This window comes from Podarcis gaigeae, assembly GCF_964106915.1.
Source record: "Podarcis gaigeae genome assembly, chromosome: 8".
NCBI classification, from domain to species: Eukaryota; Metazoa; Chordata; class Lepidosauria; order Squamata; family Lacertidae; genus Podarcis; species Podarcis gaigeae.
This window is the reverse complement of record NC_139684.1, coordinates 9,768,480-9,783,295: the sequence shown is the minus strand read 5'-3', so window position 1 is coordinate 9,783,295 and position 14,816 is coordinate 9,768,480. Positions and strand designations below refer to the sequence as shown.

The window sequence follows — 14,816 nt, the reverse complement described above, 5'->3', positions numbered from 1 at the left end:
AAGAAGGCTGATCGCCGAAGAATTGATGCTTTTGAATTATGGTGCTGGAGGAGACTCTTGAAAGTCCCATGGACTGCAAGAAGATCAAACCTATCCATTCTGAAGGAAATCAGCCCTGAGTGCTCACTGGAAGGACAGATCCTGAAGCTGAGGCTCCAATACTTTGGCCACCTCATGAGAAGAGAAGACTCCCTGGAAAAGACCCTGATGTTGGGAAAGATGGAGGGCACAAGGAGAAGGGGACGACAGAGGACGAGGTGGTTGGACAGTGTTCTCAAACCTACCAACATGAGTTTGACCAAACTGCGGGAGGCAGTGGAAGACAGGAGTGTCTGGCGTGCTCTGGTCCATGGGGTCATGAAGAGTCGGACACAACTAAAACGACTAAACAACAATAAATCACTTGTATGGTGTGAATGTGGTACTCCCTTGCGTGTCCCACCAAGCTTTGCTTTGTATCTACCTACCACCAGCAGTAGAAGGTCCCCAACCTCTTTCTCTCAAGGGAATGTGGCCCTCGAAATCGAAAGGTTGTGCATCCCTGGTTTATATGGACTTGGAGCTTTCTGGATGGCTGGCACCTGGCTGATCCAGAAACGGCGTTTATCCAGGCTGCCGGATGGCATCCAACATTGCCAGGATAAATTTCTGGACTTGTGCAGAGAGGTCAGTCTGTGCTGTGGTGGTACTTGACCTCACACAATCCGCTAACTGGGCTTTTTCCTCCCCTTGGCCCCTGCAGCTCAGCTAGAACTAATTCATTCACTAGCAAAAATTGATTTTGCTTCACAGCCCTGGTCAGCAACCGCTCAAGGAGCCAGCCAAGCGTTTTGCTCGCTTACATCCTGTAGCCATTAAATCGAGACACAGACATTTGCTGCTGGGTTGGGGGTGGTGAGGAAACCCTGTGAGTTGTTAAGGTTACAATAAAAAGAGCATCAACAAAAGTTCCCTCTATTTCTGATCTCGGCCTAAGCAGGAACTTAGGTGTTTTGCTTAAGGCACAAAATAAAATAAAAGGAAGTGCTTCTTCATGCGGGATGCGGGTGGCGCTGTGGGTTAAACCACAGAGCCTAGGACTTGACGATCAGAAGGTCGGCGGTTCGAATCCCTGAGATGGGGTGAGCTCCCGTTGCTCGGTCCCTGCTCCTGCCAACCTAGCAGTTTGAAAGCACGTCAAAGTGCAAGTAGATAAATAGGTACCGCTCCGGCGGGAAAGTAAACAGCATTTCCGTGTGCTGCTCTGGTTCACCAGAAGCGGCTTAGTCATGCTGACCACATGACCTGGAAGCTGTACACCAGCTCCCTCGGCCATTAAAGCGAGATGAGCGCCGCAACTCCAGAGTCGGCCACGACTGGACCTAATGGTCAGGGGTCCCTTTACCTTTACCTTTACCTTACTTCTTCATGCAAGTTAAACTATGGAGCTCATTGGCCACAGGTGGTAGGAATGGCCACCCCAACTTGAGTGGCTTCAGAAGAGGATTGGACAAGTTCTCAGAGGTGAGCTGGCTACTAGGCATGATGGCCAAACTGTCTCTACAGTTGGAGGCAGCAAAGCTTCTGAATAACAGTTGCTGGAAGGGGACCAGTGGTTCTGTCTATCTGTCTATCTTATCTATCTGTTGAATAGTGGAAAAGATGGACAAAGGACACAGCTCTGTTGGATTCACAGCTCTTTATTAAAGCAGTTAGAACTGCTCCTGGAATCAGACTGACTGCAGCCTAGCTGGCTGCTTTATAAAATACTAAGTAACCTGAAACAGTAACAACTCACAACTAGCTAACCAATCAGGAGCGACAGTTTTCAATCCTTCATTTACATACTGGTGGCCCTGAGTGAGAACTGCAACTAATATTAATACATAACACTATCATCTCTCTCTCTCTCTCTCTCTCTCTCTCTCTCTCTCTCTCTCTAATCTATCTAAATCAAATAACTGTGAGTTTTTAAAAATTATTTTATTTTGTTACATAACAATACAACACAAATGTTTGAGAGATACCGAAACGAACCATGGTTTTCCTGTTTGACACCATCGGGTCCATAACTTAAGAAAAAAAAGGATGCAGAGTGGAGTAATGATTAATCCAGAGACAGAGATTAAAAACAATGCTATGAATAATAAGATCATGATTCCACGGAAGCACACTGGAGTGGTCAATAAGAAGTCCTGGAATACAATCAGATCCATGCTTTGCAGACATCTGCCAGCCATCCATTTGTCGTTTCACATGTGAATGAACACCATGCTGCAGAGTCCATAGGCTTTGCCCCATAGGTCAACCCTGGAAACTCTGAGAGAATGAGTGAGTTTTTCAGATATTGCAGTACCTAAACCTGGTATCGGGGGAAGGAGGGCTGAAGTCACCCCCTAGCAACACCCCTTCACCTTGGGTGACTTTATAGCTCCTATTCATCAACTGCTGAAGAATTAAGCTCAAAGCAATCTCCCACTAAGCAGGCCTCTGTGAGTTTGGTAGATAAAGCACACCACAGGGCTTGTGTGTCTTGACTGCTGTGCCGTAAACCCACAATCACCCTGACCTGCTTCTAGACGAAATGTAATGGCTCCTTCAAGCGGTTAATCCTCACCTGGAACTGTTATAAGAAAAACCTGCTCCTTTTCCTTTATGGGATATCCAAGAGCCCGTACAGAGTCCTTAAGTGGGTTCCCTATGAGTAGGAGAAAATAACAGAGGCCAACCCAAGAATATTGAGAAGCAAAACAGCTAGTAAGCCTGATCTTTATTAAACTGTTGCAACAGGGTCCTCACTCACCACACGCAGGAGGGAGGAGGAACCCAGAACAATGGTGTGCAAGCCCTTATATAGACTTTTGAAATTGCCCACCCTGTAGCTCAAGACCACCCCCCAAAACATCATACATACATCACAGAAGGAGGCGGGCAACAGCAGAAATACATCACAGGAGGTGGTCTACAGCAGAAATCTTATTTGCCAGGTGTCAGGGAACTGCCATCAGAGCCAGAGGCGGAGGGAAGGCTCCGGAGGGATGCCGGAGAGGGTCCCAGTAGGGAGAGAGGCAGCCCATCTGCTGGGGAAGGAAATCAGCGTAACACCAGTGGAGAAGGGGGGCAGATGGGGGAATCGGAGAGGAGGCTCCAGGACTCCTCGCTGGAGACCAGCGGGGAGAGCACGGGTCCTCCGCTGCCCACACCCTCCCTGCGCAGAAGACTTCCGCGCAGGGAGAGTAGAAGGAGACTTGGCGTCAAATAACTTCTTTGCTGGAAGAAGTTCAAGAAACGCCCACTGACGGATTCTGCCAGCGATTGAGACAGCCACGGGTGAAAGGCTGTCTAGACAGAAAGGGTTCAACCAGGCAAGCTAGCCAGGAGTGGCAGCAACTTACGTACGAGCAACCCCTAGAACCATTACACCAGGATATCTGTTAATGGTCACTGACTGCTTTACCTGGGCAGCCTGGCCATTCTTTTGTGATGGTAAATACTTTACTTCCTGAATTCAGATCACAGGCTCGCCCTATTTGTAGAATAGTGGGTAGACATGGCAGACGACACAGCGATTTCTCCAAAGCAGCTCTTTATTTTGTAAGCTGGAACAGAAAACTGAACAGCAAACAACTCAGCCGGCCTGCTTTTATAGGCAGTCGGCTGTCAACATTGTAGCAACAACCCAGAGTTTCCCGCCTAAAATAACTGACGTGGACCTGAGTGAAAACTATCTACAGTATCCCCCTGCTGGCCCAGGGGGAACTTCACTACATAACACCCCTCCCCACCGAGATAAGGCGTTAGTTACAATCGTAATGGTTTCCTTATATACAGCACTACACGTAATGGTTCAATTAGGCACAAAAGAATATCGGTTACATTTCCCATACTTAGACCAACAGTGACACCTGTCCAACAACATAGTCCTTTAAATAAGTTGGGCACTTGGAAACTCTGCTAGACCGCTGGGGACTGGTAGCCAAGTCCGGAGGGTCACACAGTTCTTGCTGAGGCTGTGGTGCGACCCTAGGTGGCGTTGAAACCAAATTCCCTGGATCCACTGCTGTGGGTGGAGCCTCCGCAAGTGGAGTGGTCTGAGTCTGTGGTAAGTCTGGCAGACCCTCTGAAGTGGCTTGGTTCGGCTCCACGCTGGCAGTTTGCGAGGGAGGTGTAGGTGGAGCCTCGCCATCCGTAAGTGTCTCTTCTGGAGCCACAAGCGCAGTTGGGGGCACCACGGTAGTGTCCAAGTCCCCAACCCTGCGCCTAAGCTGGTCTATGTGCCGGCGCCACAAGCGTCCGTCTTCGAGTGCCACCTGGTACGAGTGAGGTCCAGTGACTCCCACTACTGTGGCTGGCACCGAAGGAATGTCCCCCACATAGTTCCGGGCAAAGACCTGGTTTCCTGGAACAAATGACCGTGGCGCGTTGGCACAGCCTGGGGGTTCGGCCACAGCTACAGACCTGAGTGAAAACTATCTACAGTATCCCCCTGCTGCCCCAGGGTGAACTTCACTACATAACGCTATTCATACACAAATACGCCCTTAAGACAGGTAAACAAAAGTCAATGGAAAGGCCTTCCCATTTCCTTCCTCCTTGCAGAGAAATATTTGAGGTCAATTTGAGAGAGTCAAAATGGTTTGGGAGAGTCAAAATGGCTTTAAGGTTGCTCTCCTGTACTATTTCAGACATGTGGTTTATATACTTATGTATGTGTTTGTCTTGTACATTTATGTTTATTTTATATTTGGGCTCTTAAAATTCTTATAACAGAACCTTCTGAACTCTGGCTTAATAACATCTTAGGAATCTTCCAGTACGGCTGATTTTGTTGCTGGGAAGGACTCAGTGACCTTTGGTGGGGGTTTAAGGGTGTCTCTCCTCTGGCCTCCTGGGTCTCATTCTATAATTTGAGAGTTGATTGAGAAAGCACAGACCTCTAAGTAGGAGATTAGTGTGGCTCAGTGTAATTGAAACCAGGCAAACAGCTGTTGGCTGATAAGTCCATCTCTATCTGGCTTTACGCTGTCTTTGCTCATCATCCTTCCTGGGTAAGGGCACTGTGCAGAGAAAATGACACTTTTAATCCGGGCGCCCAGGTGACGCTTGGGGATGCCAGAAGCAAAAAGGGCACAGGGGCGGCTTTAATTATTTCGCTCGCATCCCAGCTCCAGCGGGGAACCAGTCCCACAGGTTCCAGAGGGACCTTTGGTCTCCTGCAGCATAAAGGGTTAAAGAAAACCATGGCACACAAATCTATCAGCAGCTATTAGAGAGGCATCAGTCTGGATGTTGCCCGGAGTCCCTTCCAGATCTTGGGGTCCTGTGTCCAAGAAAGCTTGGAATCTAAGGGAGGAGGTTGCTAGGTTTCTTTGTGAGACAATGGAACCTAGCAACCTAGCTGGCCACTTATGTGTCCTCATCAGCATCCCCAAAGAATGAGCCAGAGCAAGAGCTTAAACTAAGTGATGGTGTGACGTTAACATATGAGAGTGCTGGAGGTGAAATAGTTAAACAGGTTACCCAATCAGAACCCAGGGGGTGGAGTCAGAGGGACTATAAAATCAGCTCTGGGAGGGGCGAAGGGAGGAATTTGTTGGGAGGCTGGTTGGAATGGGAGTGAATTGGGACAGAGTCTGTGGGTAGGTTGAGTTAAGGTAAAGGTAAAGGCACTCCTGCCCGTACGGGCCAGTCTTGCCAGACTCTAGGGTTGTGCGCTCATCTCACTCTATAGGCCAGGAGCCAGCGCTGTCCGCAGACACTTCCGGGTCACGTGGCCAGCGTGACGAAGCTGCATCTGGCGCGCCAGCACAGCACACGGAACGCCGTTTACCTTCCCGCTGGTAAGCAGTCCCTATTTCTCTACTTGCACCCGGGGGTGCTTTCAAACTGCTAGGTTGGCAGGCGCTGGGACCGAACGACGGGAGCGCACCCCACCATGGGGATTCGAACCGCCGACCATGCGATCGGCAAGTCCTAGGCGCTGAGGTTTTACCCACAGCGCCACCCGCTTCCCTTAGGTTGAGTTAGTGTAGCGAAATAAGCTGAGTCAGGAATACCGTATTTTTCGCTCTATAAGACGCACCAGTCCACAAGATGCACCTAGTTTTTGGAGGAGGAAAACAAGAAAAAAAATATTCTGAATCTCAGAAGCCAGAACAGCAAGAGGGATCGCTGCGCAGTGAAAGCAGCAATCCCTCTTGCTGTTCTGGCTTCTGGGATAGCTGCGCAACCTGCATTCGCTCCATAAGATGCACACACATTTTCCCTTACTTTTTAGGAGTGGGCCTTTCCTCTACCCCCTTGCCTAGTAGGAGAACAAGAGCCAGTGGGGTATGTGTGAACTGAGCTGGGAGCAGGCTGGGAGCTGGAGACACAAAGTCTCCACTGCACTGTGCTGGATCCAAAGTTGTGGCTAATGGAGAACCAAGATCTGTTGGGGTGTTGCGGCTGAGAGCCCTCTGCCAACTTTCACTCCAAGGAAACTGAACCTAAGTAAACAGCTGGAACCTCTGGAGGCTCTCACTGTCTCTACTGTCATCCGAATCTCCAAGGGCAAGAGACTCTGGGGAGTATTGTGTTTTCTCAGGGTTCAGTTTCCTTGGAATGAAAGTCAGTGGAGACTGTGGTTCTGTTTTGTTTTAAATTGCCTTGTTTTAACATGTTGACGTATGCCACCCTGGACTCCTTTGAGAGGAAGGGTAGGATATAAATTGTTGTTGTTATTGTTTTTGATGATGATGAATGTCTCCTTGAAAACAGACTCACCTTTGCTGTTGCATTCAACAAAAGTTGTGGTTCAGTGTTAAATAAGTGTAGGACAAAAATAAAATAGAGCACAATTCAAAGTGTTGGAGTTGACCTTTAAAGCCCTAAACGGCCTCGGTTCTGTATACCTGAAGGAGTGTCTCCACCCCCATCGTTCTGCCCGGACACTGAGGTCCAGCTCTGAGGGCCTTCTGGCGGTTCCCTCCTTGCGAGAAGCAAAGCTACAGGGAACCAGGCAGAGGGCCTTCTCAGTGGTGGTACCCACCCTGTGGAATGCCCTCCCATCAGATGTCAAAGAGATAAACAACTACCTGACATTTAGAAGACATCTGAAGACAGCCCTGTTTAGGGAAGTTTTTAATGTGTGACATTTTAATGTATTCTTAATCTTTGTTGGAAGCCGCCCAGAGTGGTTATGGAAACCCAGCCAGATGGGTGGGGTACAAATAATAAATTATTATTATTATTATTATTCCGAACTTTAGAATTAAGGAAGCAGTTTTATACTGAGTCAGATGGTTGACCTTTCTAGCTCAGCACTCCATTGGCTAGAAGCAGCTGTCCATGATTTCAGGTAGGGAACATTCCCAGCCCCACCTTACAATTTTCTGGACTCATGAACGATTCAGGAAGGTCCAAGCCCCCCCTTGTCCTCTTCCCGAGCTCCTGCTGCTGCTAAAAGCAGCCCGTAGCCCCACCCTAGCTGAACTGACGCCGGGTTCTGCCTGGGCTCTTCAATTCAGCTCTATTGATTTATAAAGCCTTTTCATTACTGAATTCTCCTTGGCGTTGGCAGTTGGTGGAGTCGTCGTACGTGAGCTTCATGCTTTATGGACTCCTGCAGACTTCAGGAAGGGTCTGGCTCAGGTGAAGAAGGCATTCTCAGATTGATGAAGGCCCCAGATAGTGAGGAATGCCTATGCAAGGTTTATTAAAAGGGAAACCTTAAACTCATTAGCGGGAAGGACCAGATATAAAGAAAGGAGATGAGGGTAGGGCAGGGGTCTGCAACCTTTAAGACAAAAAGAGCCACTTGGACCCATTTCCGAAGAAGAAAAAAAACTGGGAGCCGCAAAACCATCGCGACATTTAAAACAAATATATCTCCAGAGCCGCAATCTGACAGCGGGTGGGAAGGTGACGTCGGGACAGTGCGTGACTAACGCACGCACCGCCCCCATGCGACGTCACAGCCAGTACAGCGCCCGTCACAGTGGGGAGTGTCAGGGCGCACAATGCGCCTCCTCCCCTCGCTAGTATCCGCCCCGGAGCCGCGGCAAAGGTGTAAAAGAGCCACATGCGGCTCCGGAGCCGCGGGTTGCAGACCCCTGGGGTAGGGGCAGGAACAGGGTGTGTGTGTGTGAGAGAGAGAAAGATCAGTCGGAAGAGGGAGAGGGAATACAGTTACTGCCATGAAAATAATTTATGGAGCAATTTTAAATTCACAGGAAGGCAATTTGGGGTCTTGTATTGACTTCTCTCTGCCTTTCTCTCCCTTCTGTTTCTCCCTTTTGTTTTGCAAGTACGGCTTGGATGATTTCTGAGCAGGAAAATAAATAAATAAGCAAACACCACCGCAGACTGGAAAGAGAAACCGTGCCTTGAGATTTTCCTTGATTTAGGATGCCTCGCAGGGCTGCAATTCTAGATCCCGTTGCCAGCCGCTGCCGACTTGAGAGTCAGGAGTCGTCAAGGTACGAGGAGGGGGCCCAGGGGTGGGCGAACCATTAAGTGAAATAAGCACATGCTGAGGACAGAAATTTCCCATGGCTGGATTTTTAGTATCAATGGTCACAAATTGCTCAGCCATGTGTTCATTTTCTCAGTTGAAGTATATTAAAGAACACCTATGCAACAAGGCAGGCTGGGTGCCTTATCTCTGCTTAGAAGCTGTTGTGTTACATAAGATTAGTTTTGAGGATCTGATCAGAGACTTTGCAATTGGAAAAAGCAGGAGTCATCCCCCCCCCAATATAAATAAAGTAGAAGTACAGTGGTACCTTGGTTCTCAAACACCTTGGTACTCAAACGCCTTGGTATTCGAATGCCTTGGTTCCCAAATGTCGAAGACTTGGAAGTAAGTGTTCTGGTTTCCGAACATTTTTCAGAAACTGAACGTCCAATGTGGCTGTTGGCTATTGTTTCCTGGGTGCCTGCACCAACCAGAAGCTTGGTTTTTAAACATTTCGGAAGTCAAATGGACTTCCAGAATGGATTAAGTTTGATGCTTTTATTTTTGCTATTTATTTTGTGTTTTTGTTTTTGAGGCTGTGGCATTTGCCCTTTCGTTTATAGCCTGTCTGTGCAGGGGAAAAAGAAAGGGTTAAAAATGTAGACCAATAGGAAAGCTGGAGGCGGAGCCTACATGTGTATAAAAGGGGTTAGCCCGAGGTTTGTTAGAGGGTAGTTGGTTGGTTTTAGTGGGTTGGCTGGTTGGGAAAGGCAGTTGGAGAAGCAGTTGGCAGACAGTTAGGGCAGTTCTTGAGTGGGGGGAGGTAGAAGAGATAAAGAGAGGAAAATAAGACTAAGAAAGTAAAGAGTAACAACGTTTGGAATGCCATAAAAGTTTGTTTGTGTCTGAAATAAACTACACTCTTCTTTATTAATTTGAGAACCTAACTGAGACTGAAGTGATTTTACTGGGGAGGGCCTGGTTGGTGGCAGCGGATTAGTGGTATACAGGTCAATAGCCCGTGAGACAACCGGGGGCGCCACATGAACGCCACAATACCCTTCCTAAATTGTGCTAGCAAGTTCCTTTACTTAGCAGAGTTTACATTCCCCTTCTCACACACAGCAGAAATCTGGTTGCAGGCTCGTTAGAACCTCTTACTATTATGCAGTACCATCACCCTCAGATTGAATTGTATGTTTCTGGTAAGATCCCCTTTTAAAACCCTCCTAAAAGAATAAAGGCACCACAGTCTTATTCATAAGTAATAAAAAGAAAGTTTACTCATGATCAGGCAGAGCATAGTGTGATCCCTGAAGGCAGGTGTAAAGGGAATTGGGGTTGCTTGTGCGTAAGTGGCCGCTGCTCTAGGCAACGTTGTCTGGTTAAACCTTTCCCTGGCTGGACAGCCCTTTCTCCGTGGCTGTGTCAGTCACTGGCAGAATCCGTCAGTGGGCGTTTCCTGAACTTCTTCCAGCATAAAAGCTCTTTGACACCAAGTTGCCGCCTCGCCTCCCTGCGCGGAGGTTTTCTGCGCAGAGTGGGCGTGGCCAGCGGAGGTCCTGGCCTCTCCCCGCTGGTCTCTGTGGAAGAGTCTTGGAGCCATCTCTCCGAAGTCCTTCCTTGCTCCCCTTTCTTCCTGGTGTCACGCTGATTTCCTTCCTCAGAGGAAGTGTTCCCTCTCTCCCTACTGGGTCCTTCTCCTGCATCACTAGGGAGCCTCACCTCCACTCTTGGCTCCGATGGCAGTTCCCTGACAGCAGGCTTAAGGCTTAAAGTAACAAATACATATAAACAGAACAAAAAAAAGTTCCTTCCAGTAGCACCTTAAAGACCAACTAAGTTAGTTCTTGGTATGAGCTTTCGTGTGCATGCACACTTCTTCAGATACTTCTGAAGAAGTGTGCATGCACACGAAAGCTCATACCAAGAACTAACTTAGTTGGTCTTTAAGGTGCTACTGGAAGGAATTTTTTTTGTTTTGACTATGGCAGACCAACACGGCTACCTATCTGTAACTGAAACATATAAACAGGTTTACCCCATAAGGGAGATGACCTGGGGGACTGCTTGGCTGGCAGGTAGCAGTTCATTCCAGGACGTTCGCAGGACGAAAAGAAGATGGAAAAGAAAGAGTGCAAACACGCCTTGGGCTTTTACCAGGTCTGGAAAGGTCACGCCTACCCATTAGTCACATGTAAGGAAGGATGCTCCAGGCCAGGAGGAACAGGAAGTTTCAACTGGCTGCACCAAATATTCCCTCGCATGTCCACTCTAGCAAAACAAGGAATGTTGTACTTGACTGCTCTCAGTGGATTACGTCCCACATTGGTTTCCCACAGGCATCCAGTTGGCCACTGTGAGAACAGGATGCTGGGCTCGACGGGCCATTGGCCTCATCCAGCAAGCTCTTCCCACATTCTTTATATCCAAAAGGCCAGTGAGTTTTTCGGAATGAAATAATGCCGTTTCACAAAACCCCAGCGCTCCCCTGCCCCTTGTGAAAGAATATATGGCCTGTTTCTACCTTGGCCGCTAATAGTCCCTTTAACTCTTTTAGGAAAAGGCCCTGTCTTTCTGCTGCCTCATCAGGATTTTCTGCTTCTCGTGGCTTCTACTGTGAAGGAAAAAAAAGAAAATAACTGATGCTGATTCAGCTCACTGCTTGCTTTCAGCTTAACTTCCAGGAGCCCAGCGCTGCAGCCTTTGAATGCTAAACATTTCTGAGGCCAGATTTGTTCCAGCAGCTCCCTTTCATCCAAGTTTTATTTTTTCTTTTGCAAAACTACCTCCCGCTCCATGAATTTTAAAGCCATCCAAGGCAGTGAGGGCTACTGTGGGAAGGAGTTCCACTGTATAACCATGTGCTCTGTGAAAAAGCCCTTCTTTTCTTTGTCCTGAATCTTCCCACATTCAGCTTCCTTGCATGTCCACAAGATCCAGTGAAGGAATGGGTTTCTGTGCAGTCAGTCTGAAACGGAACCCAAAATCTACATTTTTCCTCCTCCAAAGGGAGCATTTCTAAAATGCATTAAGCTTTTGAGTCAATGTATAAACAGAAAGCCAGCTGTAGAAACAAGTGCTCAAAGTCCTCTCCTTTATCAATCCGTGACGGCAATGGATGACCTTGCCAAGTTCCGTGAACTTGTATGAGCTGACGTGGTTGGATTCCTGGGGAAGGGGGGAGAGGGTGCCTGGAGGATGTATATACTGCATGAAATTTCTTTGGACTTTCTGTGGACTGACCACGCAAGTGCCTTCTGCTAGAGCCAGTGTGGTGTAGTGGTTAAGAGCGGTAGTCTCGTAATCTGGGGAACCGGGTTCGCTTCCCCGCTCCTCCACATGCAGCTGCTGGGTGACCTTGGGTCAGTCACACTTCTCTGAAGTCTCTCAGCCCCACTCACCTCACAGAGTGTTTGTTGTGGGGGAGGAAGGGAAAGGAGATTGTTAGCCGCTTTGAGACTCCTTAAAGGGAGTGAAAGGCGGGATATCAAATCCAAACTCTTCTTCTTCTATCCGGAGAGCAGAATAAACTCTTTCTCTGAAGCAACCTCGGTGTCATTTGACTTCCTTCCTTCCTCCCTCCCGGGAGCAACGCAGACCCCACCAGTCAGTAAAGTCTAATAAGGCTACACCAGTGTTATGAGAGAGGGAGAAAAACGTTTCTCAACCCTACTCCATGCATAATTTCATAAACTAGTATCGTGAGTTTTTTAAAAAAATTCATTAAGGAGTAAAAATATATTTTAAAAATGATAGTATGAGATAAATACTAAGCATTTATCCCTTTGCATTTTTAATAGACTAGCATTTTGGGTGGTGCAGAATTTTGTGTCACAGGGAAAAGAAATAACAACCCAATCAATCAATTTCATTTCTGGCCTGACTTTTTTTTTAAACCACGGAACTCACATGGTCCAGACTCTCCAAGTGTTCTTATTTTCCAGGGACAGTCCTGGATTTATAGAAGCCACCCCGGCTTCTGATCTGATCCTGGAATGTCTCACTTTTCCTTAGGGCAGTGGTGTCCAAACTTTTTTCAAAGAGGGCCAGATTTGATGAAGTGAAGGGCCGTTAGGGCCGACCAAAGTTGTTGAGATTTTTTAGGATTTTACCCCAGGAAATAAACTGCCACAGGGGCCGGATTAAACAGAGGGCCAGATTAGGCCTCCAAAGCGGACTTTGGAAACCACTGCCTTAGAAGTGTTGGAGGCTAAGGAGTTATGTGACACCCCCCCTGAGCCAAGGAGTTAAGTAACTATGCAACCTTCAGAAAACATCTGAAGGCAACCCTGCAACACTTAATATTTTATTATGCTTTTATGTATATAGTGGTACCTCGGGTTACATACACTTCAGGTTACATACGCTTCAGGTTACAGACTCCGCTAACCCAGAAATATTACCCTAGGTTAAGAACTTTGCTTCAGGATGAGAACAGAAATCGTGTAGCAGCAGCACAGTGACAGCAGGAGGCCCCATTAGCTAAAGTGGTGCTTCAGGTTAAGAACAGTTTCAGGTTAAGAACAGACCTCCAGAATGAATTAAGTTCTTAACCTGAGGTACCACTGTATGTTGGAAACAGAGTGGCTGGGGCAACTCAGTCAGATGGGCGGGGTATAAATAATAAAATTATGTTTATTATTATTATGGAATAAAGGTAAAGGGACCCCTGACCATTAGGTCCAGGCATGGCTGACTCTGGGGTTGCGGCGCTCATCTCACTTCCGGGTCATGTGGCCAGCATGACTAAGCCGCTTCTGGCGAACCAGAGCAGCGCATGGAAACGCCGTTTACCTTTCCGCCAGAGCGGTACCTATTTATCTACTTGCACTTTGACGTGCTTTCGAACTGCTAGGTTGGCAGGAGCAGGGACCGAGCAACGGGAGCTCACCCCGTCGCGGGGATTCGAACCGCCAACCTTCTGATTGGCAAGTCCTAGGCTCTGTGGTTTAACCTACAGCGCCTCCCGCGTCCCTTTTATTATGGAATAGGATGTCCTATTTTCATTGGAGAAATGCTGCAGGGTGTGATGGTCCTGCCTCTCCCATTTTTCACCCCCACAACAATCGTGCAATGTACCTCAGGCTACAAGGCATTTACAGACCTAGGGAGCTTTGTGACTGAGTGGGGATCTGAACCTGGATGTCATTGCCCTATTAAGTTTATTTTTCAATGTGCCTGGTCTCTCTGTATCCCCTTTTCCACCTTGCTTTGAGATGCTGTCGATGTGGCCTCACTCCAATATGGACTTTGCCTGGGGTTTTTTTGGAACCTGATCCATGCAGAAGTCGACCAGGAGCCACAAAGCTTTGGCAGCTTTCTTGCCAAAGAGAAATCATCGCTCAAGCCCCTAATAATGATGATAATAGCAGCCGTCTGCAGGAGAGTGTAAATCCTACATAACAAACCTCTGGAAAGAGAAAGGAAAAATGGGGGGGGGGGACCTCAATGCGTCTGCAAACCAGGTAATTTGACATTCTGTTGCTAGCAGCCCTGTTGCAGTATTAATAATCTTTGGGTGTAAAATTACTGCATTTTAAAATTTCATTACATCTTTATGTCACGGGACATAAAGCAGAAGAAAACTTAATTAAATTACCTAAAATTATTGCCTCAGCCACTTGCTAGAAGAGACGGGAATGCACAAGGGGGAATAGCGTGTGCGTTTATAGGAGGCTTGGCTGCAACAGTGTTAAACTGCAAGTTCTAAGATTGTGTGTGTTTTTATTGAAAACGCAAATCCTGCCACAAAAGCCCTATTTACCTCCACAAAGGGGCTCCACCCTGAAACACGACACCACCCACGTTTTATGGGTCAAAACGGACTGCAAAATAACTGCTAGGCCCCATCAACAGCCTAGGTCCAAAGAGGACTGAAGCCAAGCAACAATTTTTATTGTTTAAAAAACACGCATTTGTTGATTTTACACAAAAAAGCCCTTTACACATTTTAACATAAATTGCAAATTACTTTATACATTGGCTACCTGTCCTCCCCTTCCATGGTTTACATATTTACCCTTGAAAAATTATTTTTAATAAAATAATTACAACTATAAAGAAATAAAGTGATGGGAAGGGAGGGGGGAAACAACAAAGATGCTTATAAAAAAGAATGGGGGGGGGGAAATACAAAATGCTATCTAGTATAGTGTTATCTACCCTTGAATGCTAAATATTTTCCTATACTATTCGAGGCATCCATTTTAACATATCCATCTTACTAAATAAAGTCCTGCTTGCTGTTTTAAGTCCGAAAGTGTCAATAAAAAGTGTCCAGTCCTCAAATTCACTGCCAGGTGGAGGGTTGGTGTTGGAGGTCACATCTTCAGGGGTGCTCCTTTCCCAGCTGATGACATTCTTGCGGGGGGTCTTCTTCTCTCCGGACATCTAGGCT

At 47.3% G+C, this 14,816-nt stretch overlaps 1 long non-coding RNA gene across 1 annotated transcript; it reads left to right on the top strand.

Annotated features, from left to right (window-relative positions):
- Nucleotides 1–7,235: 7,235 nt before the first annotated feature.
- On the top strand, nucleotides 7,236–11,217 carry LOC310849751. Its single transcript, XR_014567055.1, has 3 exons — nucleotides 7,236–7,736; nucleotides 8,082–8,438; nucleotides 10,452–11,217. It is a non-coding gene; the product is annotated as an uncharacterized lncRNA (long non-coding RNA).
- Nucleotides 11,218–14,816: the final 3,599 nt, after the last annotated feature.